This window comes from Panthera tigris, chromosome X (assembly GCF_018350195.1).
Source record: "Panthera tigris isolate Pti1 chromosome X, P.tigris_Pti1_mat1.1, whole genome shotgun sequence".
In the NCBI taxonomy this organism is placed as follows: Eukaryota; Metazoa; Chordata; class Mammalia; order Carnivora; family Felidae; genus Panthera; species Panthera tigris.
Window position 1 is genome coordinate 77,493,480 of NC_056677.1, and position 27,353 is coordinate 77,520,832.

Sequence of the window (27,353 nt, forward strand, 5' to 3'; positions counted from 1 at the left end):
TTAAATTTGAATAGGAGAGAACAAAAAGAGATAGTACAATATTACTTCTTTTCACTAGCTTTAAATTAATTTTAGATTGCACAGAACTACATCTTCATTATTCAAGCAAGAAATTTAATATGTACGCCAAAGGGTTCTACTCTTCTAACTCCTTTAATAATGTCAGGATTCTGCATCAGAAGAACAAGGGAACTAATATTTTGTTGTGGTATAAATGTTTCTCCTTCTAAAGTAACAAAGTTAAAAAATTCTTTTTTCTCATGTTTATGACTCTTCTTTGCCTAATTGAAACAGACTTCACATGAATAATTTATATTATGGACTACCTTCTTAAGCATTCATGGAAGGAAAAATAAAGTTTTAAAATAAAAAGAAATAAGCCTGCTTTGAAAAGATTATATATCATTGACACTTTTTATCATTTTTATTTTCCTAAAGAAGCTAATTTTGAAACATATGAATGCATTAATTTGGAAATTAATCTTAATTATACTTGCACTGGTTATGCTTCGTGATTAGCACTGGTGCAAGCTTATAATTTAAAAACCTCATAGATTTTTACTGCTATTTGTACTCAGCTGTGTCAACTGTACAAATGATAAAATAATAATCAAAGGACTGATGGCTCAATATAATAGCTATTGTGCTTTAAATATCTTTTATGCTTTGACATTAACTGTCTCTCTTACTTTAGTATCTACTTTTCAAAAATCTACTCATTCCTGACACTATTTAACTGGGGTTATTCGTCCTTTGACAGCACTGCATGCTATTGACAGTATCTCTTAATTTGCTTAATTCCCTGATATTTTCTATGTTAATTTTTTACTTTGGGATTTTTAAATGCCAGATATGTGCTTAAAATAGAAAAACCCTCCACTAATAAGATTTAGTCATATAACCTAAGTACTACAGAGTTATCCCACATGTAATAGGGAGAGATAAAGAAGGGATCACAGATAATAAATTTGTCCTGCTTCCTCCACAAAGTTATTACTGCAAGCTTTAAGTCTCAGCTTTTATTGATAATATAAATATGGGTTATGTAAGGAACGCTTATACCTATTTATAATAGCATTCAAATTTGGTTTTAATAATTGCTTTAGGCCAAACCATTCCATAAACAATACCAAGGCAATTTGAAAATAAGTATTTGTTGCATAATATTTTTTTATTGCATATGCATTTTATTTTATGATTTTGGTAATTAAAGTAATATAAATAATATTTCCTGGCTAACTGCCAGGTAAACAACTTTACACAATATAAATGTATTTTATCTTGTGAAACAACTGATGGTCATTCAAAAGGAAGATTGTTGGGGAGGGGTTGGAGAAAGTAGTATTTTCAATTGGCTACCAGGCTTTTAACAAAACAATTCCCACTGTAATCTGAGAGAATTTCATCTAACTAAATCCCCACTCAAAGCACAAGCATGGAGTGAGAGCTGTAGTCAGAGGAACAAAGGATGAGAGGACCAATATCTGAATGAATTCCCCCATGGTGCTCTTTCCATTATGCCCTGGGTTAGCACCTCTCACCATTACTTGTGAAAATAGTTGGCATTGAGTGATGCTGTATGTCTTACATTGTACTTGCTAAAATTGCTTATGCAGTTTCAATTGGCCATGGTATTTATCATGTTCTATCCTCAGCATTATGTAGCATGATTAAGCCTATAAAGCAGCTGCTTTTTTTGTGTATGTGGATCAAGTGATTGTTATGCATTGTGCAAACATCAGTTCAACTTTCTTGAGTGCCATGGCACAAAAAAAAAGCGTTTTGTGTTATTCTTCAAATTCAATATTGCCTATATATGTATAGCTCCATCTATTGGTGAGCAGAAATCTGTTTTAATGTGAATAGAAGTTGCACATGGATATCAAAAGATTAAAAATCCTCTAAGATATTATAAAATCATGTTATACAGCTCAGTTTTTACAATGGTTCAAATATAGGGGGACATCTGTATGTTCTGTGAATTAGTATACATACAATTTTTAACCCACAACACCCTTAAGTATGGCTTTAGAACTGTAAACTTGTTTTGTTTCTTTTAAAGTATGTGGAGGTTGGAGGATAAATTTTAATTATAAAAGCCTCTTTGAAAACTAGACTTGGTAAAATGAACTGTATTGTATGTATACGTATATGCATGTAGTTCTTTTGGTATCTGGTAAGAACTAGCCGCCATTCTAGGATATTTTCCAGTCTCTACTTTGGCTCTTTTACATATGAGAGTCTCATTCTTCAGCCCCCACCTCTGTACTACTTCTGCCCTGATCCCTTCAACTGCATTGTCTCTTCTCTTCCCATCTGCGAACTCTTATGTTCCATAGTTTACTGAAGTACTATAATTGCAGCTTGTATCTTTTATTACTATATCTCTATGCTGTGCTTTTCTGTAGTAGTACAGAATATTAATGAGATTAGCACCTGTCATTAAGATGTACTACCCATTTTTTAAAATGTTTATTTATTTTGAGAGAGAGAGAACAGGGGAGGGGCAGAGAGAGAGGGAGAGAAAGAATCCCAATCAGATTCCTCACCATCAGAACAGAGCTTGATATGGGGCTCAATCCCATGACTGTGACATCATGACCTGAGCTGAAATCATGAGTCAGATGCTTAACCAACTGAGCCACCCAGGTATCCCAAAATGTACTACCCATTTTGAGCAACAGCTTTAAGTCACTGCATAAGCCTTCTACTTAATGGTTTACCTTTTTTTATTTGTTTTTGAAATAAGAAGGGGAAATTTGTGATTTAAAAAAAAAAGTATAGCCTCTCAGAAAATCCAACATTGCTAACTCATCCAACCCTCCAAAAAAGAGAAAGTTTTGACATTGAAATGTGGGGAATCTTCATATTGATAGCACATTTTCCATACTTAAATAAGTAAATCTATGAGTTAATCACAAATGAGAATACTTGCTTATTTCCTACTGTGACTGTGAAGATAAAATGAGATAGTAGGTGTAAAAATTTTTTGAAACTTCACAAATTTATTCATTTAAAACTTGAACAAAGCTTTAAGGTGTTTCAAATTATCATTACTATATTAAATCAATGCTACTTATGTCAGTGGCTTCCCATTACTTCTAGGAAAATCCAAATTTTTTACTGTAGCTGCAAAGGCTCTATGATCCAACTTATACCTACCTAATACTCTTGAATAGTTTTAAGGCTGTGAGGAAATATGGCACACAGCTATAAAACTATTATTATATTGAAAAGAAAAGCATTGTTTTAGATGTACAGATCTTCCAGTATTCATCCCAGAAACTAGGGCTTTTGGGTAAAATTTGAGTAGTAACAAGATAGTTAGGAAGATATGATGCCAGAATAGTTTTATGATTGTTTGGTCATTATTATGAAAATAGGTAAAATGTTATCAGTTTCATTTATGTCTATAATTGATTATTGAACAATTAAAATGTAAGCCAAAATTAATGAGGTGTTTAATTAATAGTATATTGAACTTCCAGTTACATTGCCAATTGCATTATTTCAATATTTAGTAAATTTAATATTTCCTAAATGAAACAATTAGAACAAATCTTATTTTAAACTTTCACATCCCCATGCTTCAGGTTCTAAATAATTATAATGAAATTAAATGCTCTACTAATGCAAATTTACAAAGCAGTGGAAATATTGCCTGTACCCTAGCAATCACAGTTAAACCTGAGACTTATTTTTTTCTGAGGCCACATCTATAATATGGGAAATGTTACATTTTCTTGGGTAAGCTTTTCTTTATTTCTTAGGTTTTTATTTAAATTCCAGTTAGTTACCATACAGTGTAATATTAGTTTCAGCTGTCAAATACAGTGATTCAACACTTCATGTAATGCCTGGAGCTCTTCACAAGTGTACTCCTTAATTCCAATCATTTATATAACCCATTCCCAATCTACCTACCCTCTGGTAACCATTAGTTTCTTCTCTATAGTTAAGAGTCCTTTTCTTGGTTTGCCTCTCTCCTTTTTTCCTCTATGATCATTGGTTTTGTTTCTTAAATTCCACATATGAATGAAATCATATGGTATTTATCTTTCTCTGATGGACTTATTTCATTTAGCATAATAACTCTTTAGCTCCAACCATGTCTTTCCAAATGGCAAGATTTCTTTCTTTTTTATGGCTGAGTAATATTCCATTATCTATGTATGTGTGTATGTATGTATGTATGTATGTATGTGTGTATCTATCTATCTGTCTATAAAACCTCTTCTTTATCCATTCATCAGTCAATGTATTCTTGGGCTGTTTCCATACTTTGACTATTGTAGATAATGCTGCTATAAAACATCAGGGTGAATGTATCCCTTTGGATTATTGTTTTTGTATTCTTTGGGTAAATACCTAATAGGGTGCAATTGCTGGACCATAGGGTAGTTCTGTTTTTAACTTTCTGAGGAACCTCTATACTATTTTCCACAGTGGCTGCACCAGTTTGCATTCCTGTCAACACTGCAGGAGGGTTCACCTTTTACCACATCCTCGCCAACACCTGGTTTTTCTTGTGTTGTTAATTTTGGCCGTTCTGATGGGTGTGAGGTGCTACCTCATTGTACTTTGGATTTGTATTTCCCTGATGAGTGATGTTGATCATCTTTTCATGTGTTTGTCAGCCATCTGTATGCCTTCTTTGGAAAAATGTCTATTCATGCCTTCTGTCTATATTTTAATTGGATTGTTCATTTTTGTGGTATTGAGTTGTATAAGTTCTTTATATATTTTGGATATTAACCCTTTACAGGTATGTCACTTGCAAATATCTTCTCCCACTCTGTAGGTTGCCTTTGAGTTTTGTTGACCATTTCCTTCACTGTGCAGAAGATGTTTATTTTGATGAAGTCCCAATAGTTTATTTTTACTTTTGTCTTCCTTGCCTCAGGAGACATAGTGAGAAAAAAGTTGCAACAGCCAATGTCAAAGAAGTTACTCCCTCTGTTCTCTTCTAGGATCTTTATGGTTTTAGGTCTCACACTTAGGTCTTTAATCCATTTTGAATTTATTTTTGTGTATGGTGTAAAAAAGTGGCCCAGTTTCATTCTTTTGCATGTAGCTGCCCAGTTTTCCCAACACAATTTGTTCCCATTGGAAATTCTTTCCTGCTTTGCCAGAGGTTGATTGACCATAAAACTCATTTATGAGTTTTCTATGCTGTTTTATTGATCTATGTGTCTGTTTTTATGCCAGTGCCATACTGTTTTGATCACAATAGCATTGTAATATAACTTGAAGTCCAGATTTGTGATGCCTCTGCTTTTCTTTTCTTTTCCCTTTTAAAATTATTATTATTTTCTTAATTTTTTAAAATTCATTTTCATTTTTTGAGAGAGGGAAAAAGAGAAAGAGAGAGAGAGCATGCAAGCAGGAGAGGGCTAGAGGAGAGGGAGGGAGAGAATCCTAAGCAGGCTTCATGCTCGGTGCAGAGCCTGATGTGGAACTCGATTTCACAACCATGAGACGATGACCTGAGCTAAAATCAAGGGTCCTTTCTCTTTACTTTTTGGTAAGTCTGTCCAGAGGTTTATCAATTTTATTTTTTTTTCCAAAGAAACAGCTCCTACTTTCATTGATCTGTTCTATTGTATATTTTAGTTTCTACATCATTTATTTCTTCTCTTGTCCCTATTATTTCCTTCCTTCCACTGGCTTTAGGCTTCATTTGTTGTTCTTTGTGTAGCTCCTTTAGGTGTAGAGGTAGGTTGTTTATTTGAGATTTTTCTTACTTCTTGAGGTAGGCCTATATGGCTATATACTCCCCTCCTAGGACAACTTTTGTTGCATCCCAAAGGTTTTGTACTATTATGTTCTTGATTCAATTTGTTTTCATGATTTCCTGGTTGATCCATTCATTGTTCAGTAGCATGTTGTTTAACTTCCATGTATTTGTGGTCTTTCTGAATTTTTCCTGTGGTTGACTTCTGATTTCACAGCATTGTCATCAGAAAAGGTGCATGGTATGATTTCAGTCTTTTTGTATTTGTTGAGGGCTGTTTTGTGACCTAATATGTGATCTATTCTGGATAATGTCCAACATGCACTTGAAATGTGTATTCTGCTGTTAGGATGGAATGTTTTGAAAATATCTGTTAAGTCCTTCTAGTTCAGTATGTCATTCAAAGCTATTGTTTCCTTGTTGATTTTCTATTTAGCTGATCTGTCTATTGATGTAAGTGGGGTGTTAAAATCCCCTACTATCATTGTGTTATTATCAATGAGTTACTTTATGTTTGTTATTAATTGTTTTATATATTTGGGTGCTCCCATATTGAGTACATAGAGTTACAATTATTATATCTTTTTGTCAGGTAGACCCCTTTATTATCATATTGTGCCCTTCTGCATCTCTTGTTACAATCGTTTTCAAGTCTAGTTTGTATGATATAAGTATTGATACTCTGGCTTTCTTTTGACATCCGTTTGTGTGATAAATATTTCTCCATCCCCTCACTTTCAATCTGCAGATGTCTTTAGGTCTAAAAGAATTATCTTATAGACAGCATATACATGGGTCTTGGTTTTTTTTAATCCATTCTGATAGCCTATATCTTTTGATTAGAATGTTTAGTCATTTACATTCAGAGTAATTATTGGTAAATATGTATTTCTTGCCATTTTATTACTTGTTTTGTCATTGTTGCTGGAAATTTTCTTGGATACTTTCTTTCTTATCACTTTTGGTCTCTCCTTTGCATGCAAAGAGTCCCCTTTAATATTTCTTGCAAAGCTGGCTTAGTAATCATGAACTCCTTTAATTTTTGTTTGGGAAACTCTTTATCTCTCCTTCTGTTCTGAATAATAGCCTTGCTGGATAGAGTATTCTTGGGTGCATATATTTCCCATTCAGCACTTTGAATAAATGATGCCACTCCCCTCTGTCTTGCCAACTTTCTGTGGAGAGATCTGCAGCTAGCCTTATGGGTCTTCCCTTGTAAGTTAGGGACCTCTTTTGTCTTGCTGCTTTTAAGATTTTTTGTTTATTAGTATATTTTGCGAATTTATTTTTTTACATTTTTAAAATATTTATTAATTTATTTTGAGATAGAAAAAGCATGTGTGGGGGGCGGGTGGCATGGAGAGAAAGAGAATTATAAGTAGGCTCTGTGCTCTCAGCACGGAGCCCACTGCGGGATTTGAACTCACAAACCACGAGATCATTACCTGAGCCAAAATCAAGAGTCAGAAACTTAATTGACCAAGCCACCCAGGTGCCCCTATATTTTTCAAATTTGATTATAATATGTCTTGGTGTTAGTCTGCTGTTGTTGATTTTAATGGGAGTTCTCTGTGCCTCCTGTATCTTGATGTGTTTCCTTCCCCAGATTAGGGAAGTTTTCAGCTATTATTTCTTTAAATAAACTTTCTGCCCCCTTTTCTCTTTTCTTCTTCTTCTGGGACTCCTGTAATATGAAAGTTTTTACATGTGGTGGAGTCACTGAGTTCCATAAGTCTGTCCTCCTGTTGCATAGTTCTTCTTTCTCTCTTTTGTTTAGCTTCATTAATTTCTATTATTTCATCTTCTAGGTCACTAATTCCTCTAGGTCTCCTTCCTCTAGCCTCCTGTCATTGCATTAAGCCTCTTTCCAATCTCATTTATTGCATTATTCTCCTCTGGTTGATTCTTTTTTAACTCTTTTATCTCTGTGCTAATGGTCTCCCTGATGTCTTCTATTCTTCTCTCAAGCTCAGTAAGCATTCTTATGATTGTTGCTTTAAATTCTCCATTAGGCATGTTACTTATATCTGTTTCACTTAGATCTCTGGCCATGGCCTTATCTTGTTCTTTCACTTCCATCTTTGCATTTTGTCTAAACCTCTGGCTGCTTCTTTATGTTAGAAAAGCCAGTTATGTATGCACTCCTTCTTCAATGTTGCCTTTTCTCTCCCTTTGTCACCAAGTCACTTGGTTCTTGACCATGATGCATCAAAGAATTGGAGACCTGAGACCAGAATTTATTGAGGAGATAAGTATGGTACACTTTCAAGAGCAAAAATGGGTAAATGCCTGAGCATGACTGGCAATGGGACGGAGAAGCTCTAGCTGTATCTTTTTAAGCCAGCTTTGTATACATGTATATTTGGCTTCTATTGACATCTTTGATTGACAGCTATCAGTTGTATAACATTTTGGCTTCTGTACATGCACCTACCCATGATATATCATATGTTTTTATGTATTGTATATTTATGAATTTCTAATGAGCTTTTGCTGTGACCTTAAGGGCAAGTGGCATCTTTTGTTCACATGCTCAGTTCTTGGGAGTCCCCTGTGGCTTTTGATCTAGCTCTGTGGCTACCCCTTTCCTGTTCTGTTAGCCCTTAGAAGTGGCTCTGAGGGAGTGGCTGTTAACCCTGGTGGGGGGTGGGGTGGCTCCCAGTGTGTGACCAGAATCTGGCCTTTGTTCCTCCTTACTCATGCCTAACTAACTGCCTAACACCTTTAGTTGTGAAGTTTGTTCTGTCAGTGGTCAGGCTGATTTCTGAGTTATTTAGCATGATCTGATAGTTATCTAGTTGTGTTCATGGGAGGAGACAAGCCTAGGATCCTCCTACTCTGCTGCCATCCTGGTTTTCTGGCCTTTTTTTCACTCCTAGAAAATACTGAAGGTGTGAGTATGTTAAGACTCCCTCACAGCAATAAAAAGTGATAGCTAATATGCTGACTCCATTGGATAAGATGAACTGATTATCAAAGCAGATAACATTTTACAAAGCAAAAGCACAAGATTCAAAACTAGTCACAATTGATCTCAGCTCAGTAAAATATTTGTATACAGTTGCTGAAAAAATCAGAATGATACAAAACAAAATATTAAGTCCTTGTAACTGTATCACAGTACTATGGATAGTTTTTACTTTCTTCCAACTTTTCATAATATTCTTTCATGGCCATGTGTTGATTATATCATCAGAATAAATCAAATAATAATTTAAATATTTTTGTACACAACATTCATTATATTTATTTTACTAAATAGTATGGTTCAAAAAAACACAAACAAATCAGAAAACTTTTACTTAAAACAAGTCCAACAAGATGGATGGAGTTGATGCCATCCCACTCCCTTCTTTCTATGTATATGAAGCTGGAGCCATATCTGACAGCAATCACTCAAGTATACTTTGCCTTTCCTGTTGAACGTGAATGAACTTCTGTGAACAAGGGAGACAAATGAAGTTTTACAAGATACAGGCACTTTATTTCCCAGTTTTTAAAAATAAGCCAGGTGAAAAATATTTAGTAAAAGTAACAGGAGCAGACAAAGCTTTAAGAGTTCTACCATTAGTTCTAGTGACTTACACTCAATGCAAACAGCATCAAACAAGTAAAACAAACAAAAGTTTAACTGGGGTTAATGGGCATATATGTAAAAAAGAAATCCAATTTACTATAATTGGAGAAAAATGGCCATTTGAATCCAACTTAAAGATATACCAACAATGTGCATTAAATCTTGTGTACCTATGTAGCTGAGTAACATCTGAAAGCTTTGCAAGAGTATGTAAGCAAGAAAAGCAAAAGGTGCTTTTGATTCCACAGTATCTGACTAAACAAAACAAAGCGATTTACAAAAAAAAGTACCAAATGATACTTTAAAATAAATAGTTAATCATTTTGATGAATATGTACATGTAGAGTCCACTTCTTGGGGATTTAACTATCTAATAGTGGAATATCACTATCCAGAGTTTCGGGAGCAAGTTCACATAAATAAAACAGTGTGGCTTCACTAGCTCTGGCTTCAGTCAGTGGCTCCAGGTGAACAAGATTACTTTGGGTTGGCTCTGGATCTAGGCTGCTATCCAGAAGCTCATCAAATTCTATGCATTAATGTACAGAGGACATAACTTCTGATGATGCTGTACTCTCCTATTCAACAGTAGAAGCAGGGGTCCCATCAAGGAATGCAAGAAGTAGAAAGGCAGTGTACTGGATAATCTGCTTATCTGTTTTGGGTTTAGATTTTCTTCCCTCTTCTGAAACTGGCTGAACTACATTGTTCTTGGTAGTTTCTAATCCTTTATTTTCAAAATCAACCAGGAGATATGGGTCTATGGTAAACTGTCTTCCTGACAGCATGGCTTGGAAGTCCTCTGAGCTGCAATCAATACTGTCAAGATAATCCAACAGCTCAACCTTTCCCAAAAGATCGATGTTATCATTTAAAATGGAATACATCATGGTCACAGGATCTTCTGTGGTCAGACTAGGTGAGCCAGTTAGCTGGAAAGCACTAGACATGAGAGGGCTGGTGCCATTACTACCTGAACTTAGGGATTCTCTAGCTGGTTCATTCTGATCTCCACTCTGAATAACAAGTGCATACTCATCTTCATTGTCATCTTCAACAATGACAATATCAGGGTACTGGCTACAGTTGGAGGGATCACATGTAACATCCTCATTACTTTCTGGAATAACTAGGATATTTTCTTCATCTGCATTATCATCAGTTATATCATAAATAATCATGTCATCTGAAATCCTCTCCCTTGGCTTTAAGCCTTCAGTCCTACTATGTGGAACTTTATGATGGTGATTATCAGCTTGTTCTTTGACTATATGTTGAAATAGATTCTTCTTTTGGGCTCCATTAGTATTTAGAAGTAGAGGCCTTTTACATTTTAAACTCACAAGTTGGTTATTCTGAACCAACATAACAATAAACTAGACAATCTTTCAAATAACTTGTTGCTGTTGTGAATGTTTTGCTCATAATTCTGACACCTCCTTCCAAAGGGATTCATTCTCACTTTTTAATTCAGAAAGCCTGGACTCAATAGTTTCCTGTTTTATTTGAACCTTCTGAGCACTACTTATAATTTTTGTTAAATCTTCCTGACAAATCTTATTTTGTTCCGGTTTTGAAGATGAAACTTTGCTTTTAATGTTCTCCAACAAGTCATCCTAGCCTTGTTTGAAGTAAGAATGCTGAAATTCAACAGGACCATCTCTTTCCTGCTTTACAATTCCGGAGCCAATATGTAAAACTTTATGGAAACCATACATATTCAGTTGCCTCACAAAGCTTGCCATGTTATTGTGCTTGAAATATTTGGGAAAAATTTCTTTTACAAATCTTTGTTCATCCAGAACCAGAAAACTTTGGCCATTCTGGCTCCAGGTGTGGAATTCGTTGGTATGGGTTTCCTCCACAAGCGTCCACAGCTTGCTGAGGAAAGCTGGCATGTTTGAATTCTGCTTCATTGTTAACCACACACAGGGATTCCAAATTCTACACCAGAACACAGCGGTGGTGGTGGCAGTGGTGGCGGCGGTGTTAGTGGTGGTAGTGGTAGTGGTAGTGGTGGTGGTGGTGGTGGTGGTGGCGACCAATTTAAATATTTTTAAAATGAGAAAGAAATTTAAAGACAGATTAGTTCTGCTCTATTTAAAAAAGGAACAAACAGACATACCTTAAGTATGCCTTTGTTGGATTTAGAGTACAGCCCAATATTTGATGTTCATGATAATTGTGTGAACCAACAATGATGTGTTTTCTCTAGATTCTCTTTATATATGCAACAAAATGTATAATATATCTGTGAAACATTTCTATATAAATGGCTAAGGTAAAAATGGTTGGTGTTTAAAATTTATAAACCCTCAGCTATCCAGATCAACTTATTCTCTGAGGTTTCTGGATAGTGGAGATCTTATTTTAGGTTTTTCTATTTAAAAATGAAATTGCTCTAAAGCTATGTGTCCTATTAAATTATGCAATATTATTATATCTAAGCTTCCTCTCCTAAGTGTCCATAGCTATTTATTGAGGCATTATTCTCAGGTGCCCATGGATACAGATGTTTAAGTGATTGCTATTCAAATATGAGGTTTTTGCTGTTTCATATTGCCTTTGTTAGTTGACCCTTGCTTTGTTTGGACTTTCACAAAGTAAGAGAAGAAATATTTATGTATTTCCCAACTGTTGCAGATTATTAAAAGCAAATCATGAATTATTCAATAAATTTGGAAAGCTTCCTGAGAAAAACTATACAACATAAGAAATACAGTATTTAGAAATCATATCTCCCTGCTAGTTGTGTTACAATTGAAGCACGGTTGCTACTCAGTCCTCTCCTCTTAAAAGTAAAATCACACAATAACAATAAAATAAATTCTAAAAGCAAATTCATTTCCTTGTGGAAGAATCTAAAATATTATATTCATCTTTTATGTATACAGTATTCTTGTAGCATTGTTTGAATCTTCATTACTGCTTAGCAGTCTCCTTGTTCATTGTACACTGAATCACATGCCTTGCTAGTTGTTCTAGATTTCCTCTACTCTCCCAAATCCTTCAAACTAAAACCTACACCCTTCAATCTCAGTAAATTATGTTCAAAGTTCCCTCAGTTTCTTTCAGTATCCCTTCTTGAGACACACATTATACTCTTCATCTTACTCTTCTTACGCCCTTCAGACTTATGTGTCATGAGTTATCCTATGTTTTTTTTTTTCTTCTTAGTGTCTTGCTTTAAATTTATTTCTTTTTCCTACAAAAAGGCTTAGGTCTTTCTGCAGAGAAAGACAGATACCATATGTTTTCACTCTTATGTGGATCCTGAGAAACTTAACAGAAACCCATGGGGGAGGGGAAGAAAAAAAAAAAGAGGTTAGAGTGGGAGAGAGAGCCAAAGCATAAGAGACTCTTAAAAACTGAGAACAAACTGAGGGTTGATGGGGGGTGGGAGGGAGGGAAGGGTAGGTGATGGGCACTGAAGAGGGCATCTTTTGGGATGAGCACTGGGTATTGTATGGAAACTAATTTGACAATAAATTTCATATATTAAAAAAAAATGAAAAGAAAACCTCAATGATAAATAAACCAAATAATAAATAAACAAAAAAAATCTCCAAGCTACTATCTTATGTCTAGCTGGAGAAAAATGACATGGCCACACCAAAAAAGATACACACACACACACACACACACACACTATATACGTATAAACATATGTGTGTGTATGTGTGTGTATATATATATGTGTGTATATATATGTATATATATATGTATATGTATATAAAATATATATATATTTGTATGCAATGACACCCATAGATGAACATTATATGGCTACTGAGAACTTGCCTCTACTAATTAGCTGGTTTAATTGGAATTGCTTCATCTGATGTGAGGCCTTGATGGTCAGCCAATACTTTTTAACCCTTACTCTTTATTGTGAAATTTTAAAATATATACAAAATAGAGTAATATAGTAAACCCAGCACCTAGCTTCAAAAATGTTCAATTCCTGTTCAATTTTGTTCTATCTACTCCCACCCTTGGATATTTTCAATTAAGTCCTAGACATTACATTTTTTCATCTGTAAATATTCTATATGTATTCACAAAATATAAGGATTATTTCTAACATAACTAAGTAATATTATCATACATTATGAAAAATATTTCCTTGCTAATAAATATCTGGTGTTCACATTTCTTTATCTACTACTTCCCCAGCCCCCATTTTGAATCAGGAACTGAATAAGATCTATTTATTTCTGTTATTCTCTTAAGTCTCTATTTGAAACTGTGACATCTATCTTGTATTTAGTTATCAATTGCTATACATCAAATTACCCTCAAAACTTAGTGACTTAATATTATAAATATTTATCATCTAAAGTTTCTGTGTGACAGGAATTTTGGAGCAGCTCAGTTGAATGATTCTGTCTCATTGTCTGTGGCAGTCAGGACTTTGTCCAGGGCTGCAGTCATCTGTGGGCTTGAATCTGCTTTCCAGTTTACTTCTGCACCATGTGAGCCTCTCTGGAGGGCTTTTTGAGTCTCCTACAACATGATATATGGGTTCCCCAAGTGTGAGTGATCTGAGAGAGCAAAGAGGGAGCCATAGTACTTTCCATGCCCTAGCTTGACAATGACATAACAACACATCTGTCATATTCTATTGGTTATACAGACTAACCCAGAAATGGTGTGGGAAAAAACTTTACCAGAGCATGAATACCAAGAGTTGAAGATAATTGGAGGGGTCATCTTGGAAGCTAGCTACTATACATTTTCATCTCTTTTTTTTTAATTTTAATTTTCAACTGTTAATTATGGAAGGAACCAGGTCATTTGTCTGATAGAGTTTGTATTTTTTATTTTGCATCCCAGTGGTGTTATCTACATATGTCTTTACCTATCTCCCCATCCCACATATTTTCTATAAACTTAGATATAGAAGCTAAATCAGATTTGGGTTCCATGTTTTTAGCAAGACATCCTTATTGTTGGTGATGTGCTATTTTTATAATGGAGCACATGCTGGCTGGTTGACTCTTAGTGTATCAGCAGCCATTTATGATCATTGTCTGGATCCATTAATTCAAGAGTGATATTCTATCATCCCTTCTTTTTAAAAAGCTATTTGTAATACTTCTATAAAAAGATATGTCCCCTCATCAGCTATTTGGTCTCATTCAGGTATATTTCATGTGGAGAAGACAGGGTGAATGCTTGATTCTTTCTCTTTGTTCATCAGTTTTCAAAATGATTTGTTGGTTCCCTAGCATCCCCCAAAAGTATCAAGTGAGGCCTGGAAACCATCATGGATATGCTGAAGCAGACTGTCTGGGGATGGACTCTAGGTGTGGGTATTTTGAAAAAGCTACTAAGTGATTCTGACTTACTCCTCTGTTAACTTCTACTGGTCTCCATTCCCAGAATCCGACTTAATAGGTTTAGGATGGGGCCCAGGATTCTGGTTTTGTTTTCTTTTTATAATCTCAAGATAATTTTGTTGAGTTGACAAGTTTGGGGAACATAAGCTAGACTATACCTTTTCATATTTGCTATGGCTATATGCATCTGTGCTATTCTCCCATGACCTGGGTATTGCACATTTGCCCTCCTACAACAAACTATTACACTGAGAGTCTGCCTAGCATACACTCTGGAGTTAGAATGGTTGGGTCCAAATCTTGGTCTGCCACTTACTAGCTTTGTGATCTTGGGGAAGTTAATCACCTCTTTGTCTCACCTCTGGAAATAATACTAGGATTCACCTTATGGTTGTTTGGGGACTAAATGAGTTAACATTGGTAAAGTGCTTAGAACAGTGCTTGGTAAGGATTTCTTAAGCACATAATAAAGCATAGTTTCCTCTGAGAGAGTTATCCCTGAATACTTGGTTAATAAAAGCTAGGCTTGGTAGTTATTATTATTATCATATTGTGTGAAATGGCATTTACTTATTTATTTATTTGCCGCCTTGTTTTATTTGACAATGTGTTTTGCACATTCTTTTATATTAGTGCATAGTTATCTTCCTATTTCTTTTGTACTGCTGTCTAGTATTTTTTTAAACTGACATTTAATATGCCAGTCATGGTAGATTATATATTTTCTAGTTCACTTAATCTTCATATCAATATTTTAAGATTCAGAATATTATTTTATATAAGGGAACTGACTCTCTGAGAAGTTCAGTAAGTTGCCCAACATAATAAAGCTGATAAGTGATGGTATAGATATAACATATGTTAAAGAAACAGTGTAATGATTAGGAACACAGACTCTGGAGCTAAGCTCTCTGGGTTCAAATCCTGCCATTTCTGCTTCTCAGTTGTGCATCTTGGGCAAGTTACTTAACCTCTCTCTATTTAAATTTCCTTTTTTGTAAAATGAGCATGATAGAAATACCTACTTCATAGGTTGTTATGAGAATTAAATGAATTAATACTTGCAAAGTGCCTAACATGATGCCTAGTACACCATAAGCACTTTGTATACTAGCTATTACTGCTATTATTAATCATTAGCAATTAATTTTATTTGTTTTGGTTTACAGAAAAGGCAGCAGTTAAGAGGGTGAGATTGTAAGTGTTCATAAGGAAGGGAATAAACATAGGAGCATTAACTTTCAGGAGGAGAGAAAAAGGAGAACTGTTTCTACCACAAAGATGGACAAGATAGAAGATAATTGATGTCTAGGTGAAGGCAAATGATGAAACTCAGGACACAGACTCATTCTTACAAGGTAGAAGGCAAGATCATCCTTTAGGAATGAGAAAAGGAGGGTCGAATTGGAAGCCTGTAGAAACAAGAGGAGTTTGAACACACTTGAGTAAGCCAGGAAGCACACAATAGGCATGGCCATGTTAAGCTTTGTTAGTAATCAATCATAGCTCGATTACCTGAGGCTAAGGAAACTAATGTCTAGGGGAGCAGGTTCCCATATTATTTGAAGGGTAGATCAGCAGCCTAGTGAGGCCAGCAAGTTTGGGCATGGTTGAGTGGGATGGTTATGACGATAAAGTAGAACTGAAGGTGCATTGAGCAGGGAATCAGGAGACTTGGATTCATTTTCCAATTTTGCTATCACCTATCAAATAGGTCACTTAACCTCTGCATCTCAGTTATTTCCCTTATGAAATGAGACAGCTACATCAGATTATCTCTAACATCCCTTCTAATTCCAGAATATGTGACCCTAAGGGGCTGATTCTAGAGGCTAGCTGTAGGATAAAGCAGTCAATTGAAATGCCAAAAGTAGGAAAGTGATGAAAAGGCTCAGGGAGGTTGGGATGCAGGTTCAATGAAAGTGAAGGTAGATGAGGAGACTCATGATAGTCAGGCTCAATCTCAGTCTTTTCCATCTTTAAAATTTGTATCTGTGTTCAAAAAATTTTAAGATGAGTTTGTCCATTTTTGTAGCAGATATCGTGGGTATTGTGAAATTAATAGGCAATGTTTGACAAACACAAAAGTAAATATTATTTATTTGAGTTCTCATATTTAAAATATTCATTAACACATCAAAAATAGTTTACTTATAGGGATTTATTTTTCTGCTTTTAAGCAGAAGATAACAAAAGGATTTTGTGTTTTCCTGTGCCCATAATAATACTACACTTTGGAGTAGCTAACTAGGTTGCTTGAACATGCTGTTACAGAACTGGTTAATCCATAATTCAGTAGGTTCTTGGCTTCCAAGTTGCCTGTTGACAATCCTGAAGAAAGTAGATGGAACTAATTAGCACTCAGCATTATAAAATAGGAAGAATTAAATAAAGCAGCTTCAATATTAAACTCAGACCCCTATGAAGATATTCCCTTTAGTTATGGGGATTTTGAAATGATGGACAGCCTAAACCAAAACTCATAATCCTATTACAGTCTCCTACACCCACCTAATAAGCTTCAAGAGCTGTTTCCATAGAGTCTGGGATATTGCCATCTTCCTCTAGGCTTTCCCGTATATAGCTTATAAATTCTTTACTGTTCCCACTAAATACTTTGTTATTTTAAATAGTGTAAAAAGAGAGTATGTAAGTATATATGCATATTGATCCGTTTTGACTGTAATAATACCATTGGCCTGTAGGGAACTTCAGATTATTAATAATTTCAGAGGAAATATTTTTAAGAAAAAAGCTCCAGGCTTAGCTGTAATGAGGCATTTGAAAAGGAGGAAGGGATATGTTTGTGTACATAGTGAAAATATTGAACCCTTTGGGATGTTATAAGCCATGGTGTACTAATAAATGATTTTTTCATTTCAGTGTTCCAGCAGACATATTTGTACCCTTGATGTACCCTTGCAAAATGCCTTTGGCTCACATTTCCTTTTAAATATTTCTACCTCCTGACATTTGATACTAGGGGTGAGGGTACAACAGGGTGAGTCTGATGGAAAACGAGAGCAATAGTAAAAAGGAGACAAATGGGTGGTTTAGAATAATCAGCCCATTTTTAGCTGAGCTGTGTTGTTCATATGAATTAATTAACCGCTTACAAGCATTTGTCTCACAATCCTAATTCTCATTCAGTTCAATGAGTTTTATAATTATCATTTAACTAAATAGCACTAAAAACTGTTTATATCTTGACACTAAGGGATCTTTGTAGAATACTCTTCCTATAAATCATCTGAACTTGTTTACGATTTGCAGTAGTCTTATTTTTCTTCTAGTTTGTGCTCAGGTTGCTGTTTTGCTGTTTTAGAAAATATTTTCAGGGTACAAATTATGGAACATGCTTTAAAGTTTGGTTTGCCTTCTAAGGGTAAAGGACCTCAGTAAAGAATATTTTCACATTTTCATTGGGGGAATGTAGGCTTAAACTATTATCTGTCATGTTAAACAATTAATCCAATGGTGCTAAATGGATATAGAATGATTAATTACTCATTCTTAAGACTTGTGTTATTTAGTTTCTGGTGATAAGATGGTGATAAAGCACCCAAAAAGAGAGAAATGAGACTATTGTATTGACGATGCTGAAAAACAGTATGAAAACACTAGGAAAATAAGTTTGTGATGAGAGGCATATGGGCCATTCCCCACTGCTGCTGCCTTGTATATGTAATTACTTTTTCTTTTCATATAAAAACTTAAGGTGATATTAATAAGTATTTTACTTAATTGTGTCTTTGTTGATTACAAAGAACAAAAAGGTATTTTTTTAATTGAAGGATAATTGACATACAATACTGTATTAGTTTCAGGTGTATAACTTATTGGATATTTATATTATTATGAAGTGATCACCTTGGGAAGTCTAGTTACCATCCGTCACCATATAAACTTGATACAACATAATTGACTATATTCCCTATGCTGTATATTACATCCCTGTGTCTTATTTATTTCATAACCAGAAGCTATATAAATTGAGCTTATTGAACAGCTACAGAGAAGCTCATGGGAATTCAGGATAGGCGATATCCTACATCTAGATCTAGATGCCTGAAAATGGGAACTTCGTTCCACATTCAGATTGTCTCTGGAATGCCCCACAACACGAGTTCATGGGCCTTTTTTAAAGGGTACTTTGCTTCTCTTGTGCTTGGAGGGAGACTCTACTTATCCTGGTCTAACTGCTCCTTCTAGCTCCTGACAAGAACTGTTGGTTCCAATTCCACATTCCTGTCAGAGGAGCGTTATTTTGTTGTTCTCCCCCAACCACACTTTTGTTTTGTTTTGTTTTACATTAGGGCCTAGGATGGCTGCCCTTTAGGTCAGATTACTGTCCAGGTTCAATTAGCTGTTACTATTTAGGTGATATGATAACTAATATAATTCTCACAACAATCCTATGGGATGGGTGAAGTACTATTATTCCTTTTATAGAGGGGGAAAATGAGGCAAGGAGAGGTTAAGTAACATTTCCAAGGTCATGTAGCTTCAGGGTCTGTGCCCTGAACTAGCATATTCTACTGATAGGAGCTATTTGCTGAGTTACAAGATGTAGTTTCTAGTCCTTGACCTGCTACTATGTGAATGACTTGGGGGAAATCACTTAATCTCCCTGGGCATAGAACCATTCCATGAGCAGTTTAAAAATTATTTTTCTAGTTTTTTTATTAAAAAGCTAAAGGAGGACATAGAAGCCCAATAATACATTGTGTTCAGGCTTCTTTAGTTAAAGGAATAGAAATCAAACTGGCTTGAAATAAGTGGAATTTATTCAAGGATGTGATAGACAACCTTTTGGACATCCAAGGATAGGAAATAGCAGTCAGACCATAGAGTGCCTTGGACTGGAAACAAAACTGGAAAGTTAGAAATACAAGCTTCTTTCTCTACCCTTCCCTGCTCTCACTCATCTCTGCCTCTTCTTTTTCTTTATCAGTTTCCTTAGTTTAAACATGACTGCCATAGTTGTGATAAAGCATGACCCTTACTTCAAGTGCTAATCTTTACATGACATTGGCCTATTTGAGTTCACATTCTTGTAACAGAATCTGACTGGAACAGCCTCATGTTTGGATTTGTTCCCTTGGGTCAGGTGTCCAAAGTGTTTCAATCTACCAGGGCAGGAATAAGATCACATGGTTCATGGGATTGCTACCTCTTCCAGGAACTATATGGAAGAACATATTCTCTGAGGAAGAAGTATAGGAAAGGACAAACAAATGGACAGATATTTGCTATACCCATAAGTCTAGTCTTATAACACTGTTTTAAATATATTGTGTATTTCTCCACAGATCACCACTTTGGCTACATAGATAATTTTTGCATTTAATAAGCACTTTGCTGTATACCAGGTACTTTGCTAGGAGTATATTAGGTGCTGGGCCTCTATGTCCTTATCTGTAAAATGAACGAAATGTCCAACTTTACAGTTCTGGACACACACATTTGTGTGTTCATTTATATTTTAATGAAAATATTGCTGTTACTACTAACCTAACAAGAATTTATTTATCCAAATAAATGTTCTTCAGAGTGCCATTTGAGCTAAACGAGAAATTCAATATCATTTCTTTATAGTTGCACCTAGTTTTTAACCAAACATTAGTATTACACAGCTTAATTACCAAGCTTATCTATTCTATTTGACTCTGAAATACTCGTCCAAAATTCAGGTCTATAAAATATCAAAGAATTGCTTTCATTGAAACTATGTAAAAGAATGTGAGGCTGACTCTAAATACATCCCAAAGAGGCACTTCACAAATATCTCACACAGTGATAGAATCAAGCAATGATTCTTTAACTCCCACAGCAACCACATTGATGACACAAGATCTCATTTGCCAAGACATGTAGGTTATTTAAAAAGTCATTGACATTACTTATAGTATCAAAATAATAGGAAAGTATAAAAAATACAAATGCCCAGTTCAATCTATAGTTAACCAGTTATGTGGCTTAAAAGATAATTTGGTTGGATCCTTTCCTGAAGTGTTAAAAAGAATTCTATCTCCCATTTACTTCTCTAACCCATGATCAGTATGTTTTTCTTATTCTCACGTAGAAAAAAACAAATTGAAATGCTTTGAACACACCGAAAACTAAGTAGATGAATTTAGAGCTTTTAGAAGAATGAAAACACCACCCTGCCATAGATCTCTCCCTGAACCAGCCAATTTCATTAATCCTTGTTTGTTGTTGTTGTTGCTTGACTGTAGTTATGCAGAATCAGTGCTGCTAGTAAAGGCAAGAGCCCCAGAGAGGGTGGAGTTGATGTTCAACAAAGTAGATTTACCAAATCTGTTGGTATGTGCCTGGTTTCATGTTGGTGTCAGACACTATCTTATTGTGATGGCTGTGTAGCTTGAATGTGTGTGTGTGTGTGTGTGTGTGTGTGTGTGTGTGTGTATGTGTCTGTGTGTGTAGGTATGTTTGAATGTATTTCTGCTGACAAGCTCAAAATCATGGGGTTATTATATATGCTTTACTTAAGAAGTGATTTGAGAAAAGTGTATATATTTTTTTCTCTTTCTGTGGATTAAAGTATCTTAATTTCTCTCTTTAAAGTCTGTCTAAATTAGTCATTCAGATTTCTAAGAGGAATGGAAGACAATTTCAAACCTAAAATTAGCATTCTATCTAAGCAGTATAATCTCATGAACACATCCTTTTTTCTAAGGCTGAGAAAAAAAATGTTGTACTAAATTTAAGGATAACTGATATGAAAAGTCCATCATAAAAGTGATTTCAGAAGTTTAAAATGTTAACCACAACTTTCATACTCTAAAACCCCATGTTCCTTGTTTAATTCCAAGAAGGTAAGTCACTTGTTATTTCTAGAAAACTATGAATAGTTACACTAATTTATTTTTGTTGTTACACAAAGATTTTTTTAAGTTTATTTATTTTTTTGAGAGAGAGAGAGACAGAGAAAGAGAGAATGCATGAAAAGGGCAGAGAGAGAGTGACAGAGAGAGAATCCCAAGCAGGCTCTGCACTGTCAGCATGGAACCCCATGCAGGGCTCAAAGTCAAGAACCATGAGACCATGACCTGAGCTGAAATCAAGAGTTGGACAGTTAACCAGGTGCCCCTATTATACAAAGATTTGAAATCAATGCATGGTCTTCCTTCTTTCTAAAAGAGACTAATATACTGGTTTCCACACTTTTCCTGTGGAATTATACTTTAAGACCTAAGATACAGTAGAAATATCCTTCTAAGTGACCCAGGGACTACTTTGTACAGGACATATTTTTGGTGTTAAAGTCCTGACTCATTCCTGTCCTGGCCTTCTGTCTCATCTTCCCTGTTCTGCATTTATAAGCTGGCTTTAATGCGTAGGGAAGAAACAGATAAAATAACTGTAAAATGAATAGATTTTTTTAAAGTTGAACATAACTTTAAAATATATTTCACAGTCTACAGAGGAATAATATTTATATTTATGTCTGTCTGGTGTTTTCATATACCATAATTTACCGCTTTGGAAAATCCTAGCAGAAACTATGTATTTAACATGGGAGTACACAATTATATGCTTAATCTAAACCTACAACAGTGTGATTGGACCTGATTTGTAGAGCAACTATAAAACCTGAAAAATTATCTTGACAACATTCCTGCCAGGATTGGCCTTCAGTAAATGTTTGTGGTGGTATTTGGAGGCCATTGCCAATCTAATAGATCACTATGGCTTAGGAGATGATGCCTACAGTAAAACTTGAGTTCACTGCTTATCAGGGAATAATTGAAGCCTCCCAAGCTGAAGATTCATTAGGTCAGTCTGTAAGAGCCCTCAATTAGACCAAGCTGGCAGGGGAATACTTTTTTTTTTAAATTTTTTAACGTTTATTTATTTTTGAGACAGAGAGAGACAGAGCATGAATGGGGGAGGGTAAGAAAGAGGGAGACACAGAATCTGAAACAGGCTCCAGGCTCTGAGCTGTCAGCACAGAGCCCGACGTGGGGCTCGAACTCACAGACCGCGAGATCATGACCTGAGCCGAAGTCGGCTGCTTAACCGACTGAGCCACCCAGGCTCCCCAAGGGAATACTTTTTTTAAAAAAATAGAGGCAAAATTTTCCCACTTAAGATTTTCCCACATTATATTCCTACTGCCATCACATTGTCCACACCAGGGAGTAGAATACTAGGCCATTATAAAGTTCCTAATATCAGCCACTGGCCACTGTCACTTATGAGCATGGCTGCTGCTATCCTCTCTATAATCATCATCATCACCTAGGGTGATTTTCAGGAGAGAATGGTTCTCAAAGTAAACAAGACTCTAAGGAAGATAGGGACTTGTGTCATATTCATTAGCGCCAGTATCTTACCACAGTGATACACATAGAAGTTTCCCAGTTGTGTGTTGATCTTAACACCAAGGACAGAAACTACTGTGTGACTTTAGCCTACATATGGCCTTTACCACCCCATTTCCCATCCCTCTTGGTCTAACAGAATTTGAAAAAACTATTTCTTCCATATTTTCAATACGTATTGTTTTATATTTAGCAAGCCTATGTTATTTGAGTTTGATTTTGGTATATCTATGTTGAGATAAAAGAATATTTCAAAGGACTTTTTAAAAAAATAGATTACTGTAAAGGAAACCAAGAAGGTTTGAATATGTAATTTATTAGTTTTTTTAGGAATTGTTTTTTTATTTTGAAGTAATCTCTATACCCAATGTGGAGTTCGAACTCACAACCTTGAGATCAGGAGTTACATGCTCTATCAACTGAGCCAGCCAGGCACCCCTGAAATTTATTAGGTTTTGTGTGTACATTTAATTTAACACTACATGTTAGTTAATATTTATTAGCAATTTAGATGATTGTGCTACTGAGATTATATCCATGTGACAAATCACAACAAAGGCAATATGTTGTGCATACCTGTCATAACTTGAACAGACTGACATAGGCACAATTTACCTCATCAAATATGCAAGATGCCCTTGTGGGGATTAACAAAAGAAATAGTTCAACTAAGAAAATGGCAGGTTGATGATGGCATGGCAGGATCTAATTATTAGCATCACCAATATAATGTGAATATATGATAAATTATATAGTTTTTAATTATTTTTAATCAGCATCAAATTAAGCTGGAGTTGTATTTATAAATCTATGTTCATGGCCTAATATTTAGAATTAATTTGTCAAACAATACCCTTCTCAGAATTGAGATTTAGAAAATCTATTCCATTATACATATGTTGATTTTATTTCCAGGGAGCATCCATTAGGACAGACATCATGAAAAGGCCACAGACCAAAATGTTGATTCCCTGGCTGACACCTGGAAGAAAAATAAACTAATGTTTAATGGAGTAGACTGTCTAAATCTCTGTTTTTAGAAGAGTGCACATTCATGAATATGTATTCATTGCTGAATTCAACAGATTCTAATAGTGAAGGACATTTGTATCATAAAAAGTAGCATTTATTCATTCACTTACTACTTTCCAAAGAAAGAAGCAAGAAAGCAGCTTTGGATGGAATGCTGGCAATAACTAGTTCATTCATTTATCATGTGACATATTCATCATGGCCTGTATAATAACTAATGAAATAAAAACGTGTTTTGTGTATAATCTATAGTCTAATATTTATTCGGAGCCAATATTAAAAATGTACTACTCGTGATTTTGTCTTATTCAGAGTTCTGGGCTCAGTACGATACCTATTTATTTGCACATTTCAAAGAATTTTTTTTATTTCGTCTTTTCTGTGATGGTAAATCATCCTTGTGCAACAAGGACTAATCCAAGATCAGCTACATAAATGGCCTGAGTGCTATTTTAAACAAGATTAGGTGATTATACAACATGACTTTTTTAAAGAAAGTCAAATGCCAGGGGCACCTGGGTGGCTCGGTCGGTTAAGCGGCTGACTTTGGCTCAGGTCATGATCTCCCAGTTGGTGAGTTTGAGCCCCGCATTGGGCTCTGTGCTGGCAGCTCAGAGTCTGGAGCCTGCTTCGGATTCTGTTTCCCTTTCTTTCTGTGCCCCTCCCCAGCTTGTGCTCTTTCTATCTCTCAAAAAATGAATAAACTTTAAAAAAAAGTCAAATGCCAAAGTTTCCAGTAGAAACAAGATATTCATTTCAACCAGCTGTCCTACTTTCTGTGTAGGCACTGAACTAGGTGACATGTAACCATCTACTACATCTTAACAACATTCCTGAACATTGGGTTTTGTTTTCCCAAGGAAAAGGAGGAAGAATGGAGGATTCGAGAAGTTAAGTTGGTTGGCAAAGGTCACAGGTAGTGAGCAGTTGAATCAGAATCTGCACACTGGTTTGTCTGATTCCAAACTGCATGCTCTGCTATTTCCTTACAATCATGCCTTTCACTTGGGGGCTCATTCAAAGGATTTATAGGATCAATCAGATTTTCTTTTGTCACACTCCTAAAAACACTTGTACCTGAATTTTTAGTTCTTGCCTCAAATAAGACTAGTAACAGCACTACATTTTAAAATATGAGTGATTAATTTGTGTACATCTTCATTGGAATACTTTTAAGAGTTTTCAAATCAGACAGTTGAAAATTCACGCTGTGGTCTAGGCATTATTGATCCTGTGCCATCTCATGCAGGTAGATATAAATCCTTTCCTTAAAGATCTCTGGTGAAAAACACTCTGGGTGTTTCCATGGTAATTTACCTTACTCAAAAAGGCTTATAAATAGGTGTATGCACATTGTTAGGGCCCATAACATAATGCCCAGTACCAGTGAATCAAGCAAATAAAATAATAATCCTTTCTAAAATTATAATCTTCAAAGGGTCCCTGGAAATTACTTATAGGAAGTTTATGTGATTTTGCCATTTCTCTGGGAAAGGAAGTTAAGTCTGAACTTTTAAGTGAGCAGGCCTTGAGTGGGTCACAAGAAGATTTTTATTTTGTGTTTGGAATCCCTTTATACTTTAAATCACAGATCTCTACCTTAAATGTAAATGAATGGAATGTTGAAAATTGACATAACTTAAAAAATTATCACAGTTGTTTTCAGGTAGCTTTACTCTTCAATTTAAATATCCTATACTGTAACTGGTTGCTTGTTTGTCCTTTTAAAAAGACTATGAGCAATTGGAGGGCAAGAATTATGTCTTATTTATCACAGAATCTCTAGTATTTAGCATAATTCTTAACACAGAAGTGATCAATAATTATTGAATAACTGAATTCATTTCTCCAATTGATACTGCTTACATTGGCCTTTCTCATACTTTCCCACAAAGGCATCCTGCTAAATTACTGCTGTTTCTCTATCTTGGTTCATATTATTTCTTTTACCTGGAGTTATCTTTCCTTCTCTTCTTCACCTAAATAAACCCAACTAGTTCTTCCTGGTACAATTAGGTGATACATGAGTCCTGGTCTGACTATTCTAGCTATCACAATCCTGTCCCCCATATTCACACTCATTTAGCCCCTTTGGGCATCCCAGACACTTTAGCCCTTTATTATATTATTTGTCAAATTTTTTAATGTTTTTGACCTTGTCTCTCCAACCATTATGAAATGTGCCCATGTTTTACACTATTTTCTCTCCCCTTCATAATGACCTAAGCAGAGTCTAGACCAGGAGATGCCAAACTGTGGCCTCCAGGCCAAATCTGGCCCATATGCTAAGAATGATTTTTACATCTTTAAATGATTGAAAACAATCACAAGAATATTTTGTGATGTGAAAATTAAATGAAATTTAAATTTCCATAAATAAAGCTTTCTGGAACATAGTCATGTTCATTCATTTATGTATTATCTGTGGCTGCTTTGAGACTACTACAGCAGGGTAGAGTACTTGTGACAGAGACCCTATGGCCCAAAAAACACAGAAATACTACCTGACCCTTTACAGAAAAAGTTTGCCAACTGCTGGACTAGACCAACAATGCGTACTTGTTGGTTAAATAATCCAATACCTTATGACTATTCCACTATGAAACAAGATATTCTGCAAGGACTGGTGATTATGTAATCTTACCTTAAATAAAGAAAAATAATAATAAAGGAACCCTTGGAGCAGAAATAATTCTTATCTTTTAGTTGGTGAGGTACAAAAAAAAAAACCTTTTCTCCATCTGTGGTAAACTGACTTAGTGCCCTTAACAGTTTGAAACCTTCTCAACATGTCCAGAACCTCTTCCTGTGGAGATTCTTAAGAACAGGATAGGTGATTATAATTCTGGGATGGACTGGATAACCACAAGTATTGTACAGAAAATGATTCCTGGAATTTCCTCTATCTGTAAATGTTGCTTTATTAAAAATGAGAAAATTGATTTGTGAAAATAAAGTCTTCTTATCCCCTAAAACTCGTTTAGTCTCCTTTGTCAAGACCCACTTTTGGTTTAATCTAGTTCTTTTAATTAAATAGAAGATAATTAAAGTTCACAGAATTTAAATCCAGCAGGTTTGATTTAGTAATAAAAATCTGTGGTTTGTCAGCTTTTCAAAGCATAAACCTGGCATCAGTCTTATCTGACAGGTAGTCAGCCTAGCAGGTCCGAGAATGAAAACCAGAACACCTCATCTTTTAAGGCATGACTTGCTATTTATCTTCTGAGGCATAATTTACTATTGCCATAGAGAAAATAAGTAGGGTTAAAGAAGTATAAAAGGCCCCAGTTTGCTTCAGCACAATTAATTCATTTAGCATG

At 35.2% G+C, this 27,353-nt stretch overlaps 1 protein-coding gene and 1 pseudogene across 3 annotated transcripts in view; one reads left to right on the top strand and one right to left on the bottom strand.

Annotated features, from left to right (window-relative positions):
• The window catches only part of DIAPH2 (diaphanous related formin 2), a 982,724-nt gene that overhangs the window by 811,374 nt on the left and 143,997 nt on the right, over positions 1 to 27,353 (top strand). The gene's annotated exons all lie outside the window — the stretch shown is intronic.
• LOC102969692 lies at positions 9,661 to 11,289 on the bottom strand (annotated as a pseudogene).